Genomic DNA, 9,339 nt, shown 5'->3' with positions numbered 1-9,339 from the left:
ATGCATTCCTGATAATATGTGTAAAATAAGATGCTTCCATTTGTTCCATTCAAAAAACGTTGCTTCGAACGCTCTAAAAAAACAAAGTAAATAAATTATAACCTTTTACAGCAGTTATCAGTCACACGCGCCCATCAAAGACATTTTTTCATATTCGAAAGTAAAATTTAGGTGGACGTCAATCAAATTTCGAACAGTCCATAAAAAGCGATTATGTTTGCACAAACGAATCGAGGCGGGCAATTTCCTTACACCTCGTGAGGGCTAAGACTTGGTAGATGATTGGCTTATTCTAAGTACAATTAACATAGGAAATTTGAAGGAAATCGGAAGTAACACAATTTTTTCGTGACGCTTTTTGTTTCTATTCGCTACTTGCCCAATCCCATAATACAATACGTTTGGGGGGGGGGGGGGGGGTTCTTTACATAAAAACAACACAAATTTTTTACTCTTGGGACAGTATATCATGCTTCAGTGAACTGGATATCTACTGTTTCAATGCAAATAACCCCCAAGACGTATTGCATTATGGGATTGTGCAAGTAGTGAATGGGACCATTTGGACCCAGAGCACGCACGGGGACCAAAAATAGGCCACTTGGGATAATACCATAATACTTTTTGCTTGTCCCCCCAAATTTTGCAGAAGCTTTCTTTTCGTTTTCTTTTGGGACCATTGTAAGTCCCCAGAGAAATTGGAAACAATGCATATGCAAAATTTGGGGGGACAAACGAGGAGTATTATGGTATTTTCTGAAGTGGCCTACCTATAAGATAAGTTAACCTGACTTAAGCCTGCGATCCCATCGCAAACCAGAACCTGGCCAGCGGGAAACTTAAAAAAAGCTGACCTCGATGAGCTCTAAACTTGAGCCCGCAATATGGTCACGCGATACTGATCAGCGGATAACTTGTCTTGAAAGGTGTCAATTGACCATAAAATTCCATTGTCTAAGGTGAACGCTGTAAACGACCACCACTTTTGGGCTTATTTATTATTATCACTAGTGCCATTTTATACTGCAGTATAAACGTTCGTATGCTAGCTTAGCACATAGCTCAATAGGGCGCTATTGCGTAACCTAAAGGCTGTAAAAATAACCTGAATATGTCTAAAAAGCTCGTATCTACATACATCTATCTATATATAAACGAATTACAAAGGTTAGCTTCGATTCTTGAAAAGGTAAAAATGTAAAATGAATATCTGCAGACCTATTAAAACAATAATATTAAAGCTTCTAAGACGATTCTACTTGCAAAAAAAAAAATAAATAAATAAATGAAATAAATAATTGTTCTGTTATCCCTGACGGGGGCTATTATCTACTTATGTTAACACTTTGACAAAACTCGCAGTGTTCAGACTTTCAGACAAAAGGACCTTCTGCATTTTCAACAGTACTAGCTTCTTTACCCCTTTTAACTCAAACAAGACTTCGGATGGTAATCTCCAGTTCCTCACTGTATCCTCCTAACACGTCCATTACGATGTTAAACTGTTTCACTTGATATCCAGGAAACTGTCTCTTCAATTCAAGTCGCAATGGGGTATACTTTTCCGTCTTCACGCAGCTCTTGGTCTCCCTGTTGTTCATCCAAGGACAGCTCATCTCCAGCAAGATGACAGATTTTGCTTTGCTATCCACTATTCGGGCTTCAATTCTGTCAGCTCTCACCGTCACATGATCTGCATAAACAGGGACATCCCAGAAGGCTTTCGCTCAGTTATTTTGATAGACAGGTTTAGGCTCGCTCAGTGAATATAATGGCTGTGCAGCATCTAAAAAAAATTACTTTCAACACCGCATTATGTCGTTGCAGATGTTTGGACTGCGCAAGCGCAGAGCAACCAGCTAATACGTGTGCCACGGACAATCTATACCCCTCTGTCGCCTTAAGTGACCATGCGATGACGGTTTAGGCAGATGGTAAAAAGCCTCGGGCATAGCGAGTCTCCTTGGGGAAGACCTCGTTTAAATTGGATAGTCTCTGATATTTCCTTGCCTAACTTTGTTGTGGTGGCAATCTTGGTGTTCCACGTGCTGCAGAGCTTGGTAACCACCCTTTCCAACCATCTCGGGAATCGGTGTACTTCCATCATTTCGCAGAGCCAATCATGATCAACGGAGTCATATGCCTTTGTGACGTACCCACGCCATACTCAGGTTCCTTTTACCACGATGACAGTCTTGTGTGACCATTTTGTCGATCAACAAATTATCCATTGTGCCACTGCACCCCTTCTTAGCTCCCCTCTGCTCAGCCTCCATTAAACCATGTTCCTCCAGGTGCTCATCCATTGGAACCAACAAACATGCAGTAAACCATTTGTAAACTGTGTTGAGGCATGTTATTGGCCTTTAATTGTTACTCCCAGAATATCTCCTAGTATAGTGTATACTGTTTTAGGAGTATTCCTATTAAAGCATTAAACTTGAAAATTCTCCCGGTCTGGGGATCAGTGATGTTTTGCCCCCTACAAACCAAATAGGAAAATCAGTCTGGGCCATAGAAATTGCCTTAAAGCTTGCTGTGACACCATTATGCAACACCTCAGCTTTCTTCCACCAGTAGTTTGCTAGTTTGTCTGGACCAGTAGCGCTCCAGTTTCTCTTCTTTCCAATGATCTTAACTGTTTCATCATCCGTTAGGCCCCATTCCCCCTCATCTGGGGGAGGGACACACCCCACTTTTATAGTGAGTTATGCAGCAGTGTAACAAGACAAAACGGCAACTATATACTCCAGTTTTTTCCCCAAAAGTAAATGACGTGAAACTTGATGAGGACAGTAAAACGTCCTGTGCAGGTGATTTGACAGTTAATGAATGCTTAAAGGGAAAGTACGGTCTAGAAAAAGTTTCTCTAAATTATGAAAACTTTTCCCCAGGAATTCGAAAATAATTAGCGTTTTGTCCAGTTCCCTGTTAAAATGTGACAAGAGCACTTTGAAGTTGCCTCTTTCGTGACTTGGACACCGCCATCTTGGATATGACGGGTTATGACAAAGCAATAGTCAACAAACGTGTTCGACCTTACTAAATTCTTCGTTCCGCGATCACTTTCTCAATGTTGTGTAACCTTTCTGTTTCGAGAAATTCAAATGCAAGATGAACTATGTTAAACGGTCTAGTCGTTCAATAGGTAGTAGGCCATGTAGGCCATAAGTGCGACAGAAACTCAAGTCATTAAATACTGATAGATTTTCTAGTCAATCAAACTAGGCGGCAAAAATCAGCCAGAGCAAATGTAATCAAAATATAAACCTTGAACATGCGACAATTCGACAAGCGTACCTTTTTCACTTTCTTCGTTCAGCAACAGCCGTCTTCGATGCTTCAGCAAACGTATTTGTTTGCTTTCACACGGGGAAGCGTTTAATTTAGAATAAGCCGACGAACCTTTCAGATGTTGCTCAATACATTACCGCTGCTGGGGTGTACGCTTTCGCGATGGGGATGAAACTAGACACATGTCTAGACTTGACAACACATATAGGCTACATTTCCACATATAAAAATTAAAAAAAACCGAAGCTTACAGCGGAAAATTAAAATTTAAAGGAAAGTTGGCCGGCGAAAATAAGGGATTCCTCAAACGTGAAACCTGACAGCTAAATTTTCTGTCCATATATAGACGACTTTCACTGTTATGCGCTAGTAAATGTAACTTGAAATGTGGTTAAATTTTGTTAGCAGTATAGAAACTACTCAAAAACGATTTACTCTTACCATTTGATGGAAATATATAAATCGATCGTTTGTTTTCAAGTTGTAACAGGGATCTCGTAGAAAGCCACGGTAGACAGATTAAACTTGATTTCCAGGCATTTATTTCACAGCAATGAGCGCGGGATAGCACTGCAAGCTCCCTTTCGCTTTGTAAAACTCCTGCATATAACTCACATATAAAATCCTGTTTAACGACCTCGAGGTAAATCTGTTCAAAGGTGGAGCCAATATAAATACAATTTAGCCTCTGGATTATGATTCAAGTTTACAAAGCATTGCTCTCCTCGCCTGTGTTTTCTTCCTTACATCAAGTACATTTAGTCATCCGGAGAAATCTTTGACTATTGCTACGTCTTAGCCTCGTATGCATACACAAAAACAAAGATGGCGGATTTCAATTTGTTTGCCTATTTTTGAAGCGTTATTGTTGACTATTAAAACACATTTAGTCCAAATGAGTGGTCAAGTATGACAGTACAGGTAAAGAACTTTCGAATCAGAGAAACTTTTTCTAGACCGTACTTTCCCTTTAAATGCGCTGAAGGCAATGGCCTCCAATACGTCCCTAGGCTCAGACGACCTTCCATCCTTAGGGAGAAGGTGTTTCGGAATGAGATGACAACTCTTCTTTTGAATACCATAAACTGCTCCTTCCAAAAAGAGGCAGTTGTCCGTGACTCAGAGGCAAGGTATAACTTCCTTTTACAGAAGAAGGACGAAAATCCTCATCAGTTTGAACAAATTGGAGGCGAATTACGCTTCTAATTTGCGACAATAAAATCGCATCAAAAGCCATTAACAATATGACGAAACGGGTGCTCCCAAAAATTATTAGTAATGATCAAAGTGGTTTTCTTAAAGGGCGTTCCATCGCCAGGAATATCTTATTAAAAAATTGATGGAATAATAAATTTCGCATATGTGAATAAATCCGGGATAATTATGTTTACTGACTTTGCAAAGACGTTCGATTCGATTGTGTGTCCTATAAAAGAAAGAACGCTTTCAATTTACGTTTTAACTTTGGGGCCTCAACGGTGAGTTACTTCATGTTATTTTATAAAGATGTTTCCATATACACGCCTTTATCCCGAAACGGGAATAACACAAGTTCACACAGAAAAGTAAATCGTAAGGGCACAATATATAATGGGGATCATGATATTGTATCAGATATAATGTCTTTCCTTCTCCTCTTGTCCCTCTTCTTCTCCTATGCATTGACTCTCGTCTCATTCACTTTTTCATAGGTTTGACGGATCAGCTGTCTCTGTTCAGTTCGGTTCTCTACCTTTGTTTTCCATTGGTCAAGTGCATCACCGCATTTCAGGGCACTTATACGCGTGTCTTTATATCTAAGTTCAGAACGACAAGCTGAACGTGTTCCTTCAGCTAATTCAACATAAACCTGCGAACAGGCTCTATTTTGGTTTCGCGTGGCACGTACTGTGGAGTTGGCGAAACGAAACATAGAACCTGACCAAATTCCTCTTCGAAATTCCTTTCGCCTTTTTTTTTGGATTGATTAACATGTCCTTCATCGGCCAATCAGATTTACTTCCATTACACAATACACACGTGGACGGCAGATGCGCGCTACTTTGTTTTGACCAGAGCTGTTTAACGTGGGAGGAATTATAGACGAATTCGAAAGTTACCTTTGGCTTCAATTTGTGAAAAACAAATTGAAAGCATTATATTTTTGCAAAGGCCGGTGTAAGTCTTCCTCCGAATTTCACTGACTATGCAATTTTGTAAGCTTGACATTTTAATTTGTAATGGAGATAACCTAGCATTTTGTTGAACGGTTTGGCAATAGATTTTTAAAGAAAAAAAAAAGAGAAATACAGTATTCTTTTAACGTGTTTGCCCATGCATGGAGGCTTCTTTAGTGATTTTTTTTTTCGGGAAATCTTCATTTGCAGTGTATTTCTAGAACTGGTTGAAGTAACATCATGATAATTAATCTTACGTTAATTTTTTGGTGGAGTACGAACAGTAAGATGAACTGTCAAAGTTTCGTTTATTTTTTGTACAATTGGCCTCTCTGAAAATATGCCATTTTAGTTTCTGGAATTCGAGTTTTAAGTCAACTCAACTGGAAATATTATGTAGCAATCTTGACTACCAAATTGAACAAACAAACCATGTCAAGTACAGTAAGTAAATAAAGCCGTTTGATATACAGTTATTCAAAACATGCCTTTATGTAACTTGCGATTTTATCAGCATATATATGACCTTCGTCTTATCCAGGAAACCAATATACATCGGCTTTCATTGCCATTTGAAAATTTTAGCTTTCAAAACATCAGGGAAGTGAGTGCCAAAGTACCAAAGTACTTTCAACCACACGGCCACAAAGCTCAGGAAAGCTCTTTCCAGATATTCAAACCCGATTCTGGGCAAGTTATGAGATGTTTCAGATGGCATATGTCCATTTATACAACTAAAATCAGGTTGCACCGTCCACGTCATTGCAAAAAAAAAAAAAAAGAGGCAGCAAACTTCTTAGTACGCTCAATCCGGTATTGCGGTATTCTCCCAGGAAGCCGACGGTGCTCTCCCCCTCCCCCCCCTCTTTCCATCAGTGCTCCGTTTTAAGGGTATTTAAAGCTACTTAGGCTACACTGAAAGGAAAGAAGCCGAAACAAGGATGTGAGATCCTTGGATCGAACTCGGGACCTCTTGCAGCAGGGTCGCGCACTAACCGACTGTCCATTTTTTCTCCTAAAGAGGGCTCCTTCCTTCGTGCAATTGAAGTTCTTGATGTTTTCGATTCGATTTCTGAGCTTAAGAAGTGTTCAGGAGCCACAAACGGGGAAACAATAAGTCGCGGAAACATTGGTAAAGAAGCAACTGTTTCCCCGTTTGCTGCTCCAGGAAGCATTTGTTGCAGAAACAAAATTTGCTTCCCGCGAAGCAGGAGGGTCTCTGAATTTGTTCAGAAACATTTTGCTGCTTCTGCAAATGTTTCTTCGTTTGCGCGCCTAGGAAAAGTTTCGGCAAGCAATGTTTCCACAACAATGTTTCCTCGTTTGCGGGGGCCTTTACGAGTAGGTTCAGCAACAAAAAGGGGCCCCGATGCAATGTAATAAGCCGGACATTGTATGGGTGGAGGGGGAAGTGCTTGCACCAGGAGTATATGGTTTGTAACTGACAAACTTGCAATGCTTCTTTCAAATTACGAGGAAAATTTGATTGATTTATGGCAACTCAGAAGGCTTACTTTAATAGGCAAAACCACCCTCATTAAGAGTCTCTTGGTATCCCAACTTATCTACATTCTTGCGCCACTCCCTACTGTTTATCGCGGCATTACAAAAAGATAAGAAACTCGGCTATGAATTTCTCTGGGGGACGGTAAAGGAGATAAAATAAAAAGAGATTTCATGACTAAGAAATATAAGAGGAGTGGCTTAAGGATGATCGATATTAACACGTCCAATCAACGTCTTAAATTTTCCTGGATCAAGATAGACTGCTAGCAGTCCCTTCTGAGTCAGTCCAGCCGCCGGCTTTCGTCACGAATGCGAGCCGAGGGGAGAATGGAGCTCGCTCTATCACCATTCTCCCCTCGGCTCGCTTGCGAGACGAAAACGGAAGGTCCGATTGACTCAGAAAAGACTGCGAGCAATTCAGGATCAAAAAGTACCTTAACCAGATGAACATTGGTGAATGGAAATATATTTTGATGAGAGCTTTAAGAATCTCGGAGGAAAGTTTATTTTCTCGAGCAATCTTGATAAAGCTGAAGTCCCTCTGGGATTAGTAATCCCTTTGTCCTTGAGGTTTTAGAAAACTGAGCGGAGTTGTAATCGACCCGTATTTTACAAACATTGGTTGAGCCACGGTGTTTGTAAGAACTCTCATTTATTGAACGAGAACGGTACTTGCCTTCCTTTTGACGAAATGAGGAAGCGATTCCTGCGCTAAAATGGCTAGAATTTTACCAAGTTGTTTCTGTGGTAAAGTCGATATAAAGGAAACCACACAACACTCCGATGAGGGAAATGGGCGCTGAAAAAGCAGTAACTTTAAATAAAGCTACTTCTAAAAAAATTGTCAATCAGTTTATTTGCACTTCCCACCTGGAGTAAACAATTATCCCACCCATCTGCAGTCAAGAAAAGTGGCTTAAGAGACCTTCATGATGAAAATGATAAGTGATGTGAGGAAGGTAGCATACAGAATAGCATTTAAATGCACATATTCTACTCAACAAGTAATAGCTATCGCTAAGTGCCAACGAGATAGTCAATATAATACATAGTTTGCAGATTTGTATCAGAGTTCCTAAATACCCAACAGTTCTAATTTTTTTATTCGAAAGTACAGCAACTCAACTTATCTAGTTAACAATAATACAATAACATCCCGACAATAGAAATTGCACACTTTTTATCTCCAACAACAACGTAACGTCTTTTGCATTAACATGGAAAGTGCTCCTGTAATTTTTTTTAACGGCCGTAGTTTTAACAGGAACATACAATAATTAAGTTGAATAAAATCAGTGCCATGTAAAAAATCGCCAAAGCGTTTTCAGACTTTCCAGTTTTGTAATGGGGAATCAAACTCTCTCGCACATCATTGAAAGTTGTTTCCCTTGTAGAATTTTTATTTTGCAAGATACAGCCATGAATTATAAGTCATATTGATCGTTGAATTGTGTCCTTTGCAAACAGCATATTTTCTTTGAATATTAAATTAAATTGTTCACGATTCAATGGTTAAATAGGAAAAACAAACTGCTCTACTCGCGAGCCGAAGGCCGAAATTGACAACAACGGGCGATAACAACACGTACGCCGGTTTAGTTCACTCAATATAGAACACGCTGGTTCGAAAATAAATATTAAAGAAAACTCAAAGCAAGTGTACACAACACAATGGTCGGGGAAATGGAAAAAAATTGTGTTTTCATCCACCTCCGAACAAACGATCATTAATAGTCGCACGTGTCTGGCAAGTTTTTGTCTAATGACATCACACATCAAAATACACACTTTCATTGGTTCTTGAAATCACATGATAAGCGGCCTTTGTTTACTTACCTTACACCTTAGGGATGGACTGTTTGATTTTTTGATTGGGGGGGGGGGGGGGTTGTGTGTTGTTATTGAGGACGCGTAACAAGGAGTCAAGAACAGGAGCCTCCAGTGTTTGATTATACAGTATGTACATTGCGATCGCCAGAGGTCATCCGCTTGTCTAATATCATTTACACGTGTTATATGAAATACGAGCGAGGCTACAAAGCTAACTGGGAATTGAAAGCTAATCCCACAGTTTGTAGGATTTTTAGACTACTAGATATTTTTTTTTTTGTTCCAGCCCTGCAGGATTTTTTTTAAATCTCCATGTCCTTGCATGATATTTTTTTAATGGAAATTTAAAACACAAATTTTGAAGTTAAATTGACCGTCACCAGCCACTCAAAATTACCCCTATTGAAAACCTACTTTGCACGCAATGCCTTTCGAAGTTTATATCTTTCTTTCAAAGCAATAAAGAGTTTCGTCTTTATTCAGTGCACAAAGAAATGCATCTCCACTAACCTGCGGCTAGTTGATTTCCCTGTCAGGCTAGTGGATGTTCTGC

Source organism: Montipora capricornis, chromosome 3 (genome assembly GCF_036669925.1).
Source record: "Montipora capricornis isolate CH-2021 chromosome 3, ASM3666992v2, whole genome shotgun sequence".
NCBI classification, from domain to species: Eukaryota; Metazoa; Cnidaria; class Anthozoa; order Scleractinia; family Acroporidae; genus Montipora; species Montipora capricornis.
This window is presented reverse-complemented; position numbering follows the sequence as displayed.